Source organism: Setaria italica, chromosome I (assembly GCF_000263155.2).
Source record: "Setaria italica strain Yugu1 chromosome I, Setaria_italica_v2.0, whole genome shotgun sequence".
Classification (NCBI taxonomy): Eukaryota; Viridiplantae; Streptophyta; class Magnoliopsida; order Poales; family Poaceae; genus Setaria; species Setaria italica.
In genome coordinates, this window is record NC_028450.1 from 34,589,003 (window position 1) to 34,592,222 (window position 3,220).

The window sequence follows — 3,220 nt, forward strand, 5'->3', positions numbered from 1 at the left end:
CTAGTATGTCTTTTTCTGATAAATAATCAGTATGGTTTAGCAAAGAGCTGTCATATTTTTTTTTATACTTCCACACGTTTGTAGCACATTAGTTCCACTGAACATATCTTTTTTTTTCTTTTTTCAGGATTTACCCACCAGGTGGGTTATCAATCTCCTAACCATCTCAATGAAAATTTCCATTTTGTTGGAACTACAAAAAGGAAAGTGCAACTTCTCCAATTGCTCCGAGTTCTGAACAAACCCCAACAGGTAGAAGCAATGTAAAAAACAAAGAAACAATTGATGTTGATGCGGATGCTGATGAAAACCCCCAAGATCCTAGGACCGACAAGCAATTGAACTGGACGAAAGATGAAGATATTAGATTGGTAAGCCACCTTTCTTACTTTGTAAACTTTGTAGGCCACTGCTTGGTTGCGTTACTCAAAGGACCCAGTTGATGGAACTGATAGAAAGGCAGATTAATATTGGGCGGATGTTACTAAAGAATACAACCACACCACAAAGAGTTGCCGCAATAGAAACCAGAACCAGCTGAAAATCCGTTGGGATCGTGTTAAGAAACCAATGAGTGAGTATCATGGTTGCTGGATACAAACCAATAGAGTGCACATAAGTGGGTTTAGTGATGACTAATTGACGGATCTTGCTGACAAGATGTATGCCTCTACACAAAATGATAAAGATTTCATGCTGAAGCATATATGGAAGGTTGTTCGAGATGAAAGAAAGTGGTCTGCATATGTTAAAAAAATGGAAAAGGAGAAGGAGAAGGGTGCAACTACTAAGCCAGCTGAAGTGGTGAATTTGGATGATAATTCTAATATTCGTCCTATGGGTCATAAGAAGGCCAAGGATGAGCGCTATGGGAAAAAGAAGGCATCTGATGCTTATTCAGCTATTACTGAGAAGCTAGACAAGTTCATTAAAGTAAGCACAATGGCTAGAAAGGACCGTGAGACATGCAACAAAATTTGACAAACAGTAACCTTGAAGTGGCCAAGCTTGCACATAAGGCAGCACAAGAACAAGTGAAGTGTAAAATGCTAGACACTTATAAAGAGCTACTGTTAGCACCCACAAGCAATTTGAGTGCACATGCTTTGGCTGAGAGGGAGAAAGCAATGGAGAGCACGAGGATGGTCTTATTTGCTACAGATAATTAAGGTATTTGCTAAACTGCATGCTATTTTTTTATAAAGTTACTAGTTTTATTTGCTATCAATATTTATTCCTATGAAGCTGAAAACTGCATGTGAACACTGCAACTTTATTTGCTTGGAAAATAGTCAAACTTGTGTGAACGCTACCTGCTGGTGTGAATAATGCATCTCTACTGTGCTCGTGGGGGGCTGCCTATTTGTTTCCTGTGTGACTGTAGTATTTAATTGTTGTACACACATATATATTTATATATGCACCGGCAGTCTGCCCTCTGTGTGCACATGTAGTTCTCCTCTCTATCTACCCATAATGTCTCACCAGCCACCACATGATGCTGATCCTAATGATGAGGATGGTAGCATAGACCCAGAAGATTTGTACATAGTCAATGCTTTTGTGGCTGAGCAAGATTTTTAGAAGACCTGCAAGATCAAGTGGTTGCAAAATTGAGGGATGAAATTGAAGTGCTAGAAGAAGGGAGGAGACGTAATAGTGGTCCAAGGAGATATTTGGCAAGGCCTCGTGAAGAAGCCAATCAACGGCTTATGGATGACTATTTCACGCAGAATCCTGTCTACAATTCTACAATCTTTTGTAGAAGGTTTAGGATGAGGAGACCTCTGTTTCTGCGCATTGTCGATGCCCTCGGTGAGTGGTCTCCATTTTTTACCTTAAGATTCGATGCTGTCAATCGCCCTGGGCTATCGCTAATCCAAAAGTGCACTGTTGCTATAAGGCAGTTAGCAAACAGGAGCCCTGTAGACCAGCGTGATGAGTACATTAAGATTTGTGAAAGTACTGCAATAAAGTGTTTGAAGTTATTTGTGAAGGGAGTGATTGATAAATTTGGAGCGGAGTATTTGAGGTGACCAACAGTACAAGATGTTGAACACTTAATGGAGATCGATGAGCATTGTGGGTTCCCTGGTATGCTAGGGAGTATTGATTGTATGCATTGGTATTGGGAAAAATGCCCTTATGCATGGAAGGGCATGTATACCTGCGGTGATCACGGTGTACCTACGATCATTCTAGAGGCAGTTGCTTTGCACGATCGTTGGATATGGCACGCTTTTTTTGGTGTTCTGGATCCAACAATGATATCAACGTGCTTAACCAATCACATTTGTTTGTCGACCAGCTGAGAGGAGAAGCTCCTAAGGTGCATTACTCTATCAATGGAAGACAATATGATATCGGCTATTACCTAGCTGATGACATATATCCAGAGTGGCCTGTTTTCGTGAAGTCTATATGTGAACCACAATCAGACAAACATAAACTTTTTGCACAACAGCAAGAAGGGGCAAGGAAGGATGTTGAATGCGCTTTTGGTATTTTGCAGTCTCGCTTTTGTGTTTTGCGTCGACCAGCGCGTCTCTACGAGCAAGGGGATCTTGAGAATATCATGCTTGCTTGTATAATCCTCCACAACATGATAATTGAAGATGAGAAGGATATAGAGCAGGTTCCACTTGATTTGAATGAGGAAGCTAGCACATATATTATTCACGAAGCTACAATCTCTCATGGAAAAAACCCACAGATGGAAGACGTGCTTAACAGAAATATCACCTTACACGATCGTGAAGCGTACAAACAACTTTAATCTGATTTGATTGATCATATTTGGCAAAAGTTTGGGAATTCAAATAGGCAAAATAATTAGGTACATATCTTTGTGTGCAAATATTGCTAAGTCATCCTAGTAGCTCATGCTAGTTCATCTTTGTGTGCAAATATTACTAAATAATGATTTTTTAAAAATTCATCTGTTTATTGTTTTGCCCTTGCAGATGATGATTTCTGGAGTGTTGTGTGACCTGATGGCTACTGGAGTCCGTGTTCATCCTACCTGACATCAACTATATGCATGAGAGATGATGGATGATGCCACCTGGGAGTGGCGCTGGGGCCAGCCAGGGGAGGAGCAGGCGCCAGGGAAGGGGCTGGCGTGCGCTCGGCCAGGAAGGAAGGAGAAAGAGGAAGGAAGAAGAAGAAGGAGGAGGAAGGAAGAAGAAGGAAGAAAGAGAGAAGGAAAAGAAAAAAAAGA

The 3,220-nt window shown here is 41.0% G+C and overlaps 1 pseudogene; it reads left to right on the forward strand.

Moving 5' to 3' along the window:
* Positions 1-1,775: 1,775 nt before the first annotated feature.
* On the forward strand, positions 1,776-2,836 carry LOC105914307 (annotated as a pseudogene).
* The last annotated feature ends 384 nt before the right edge of the window (positions 2,837-3,220 follow it).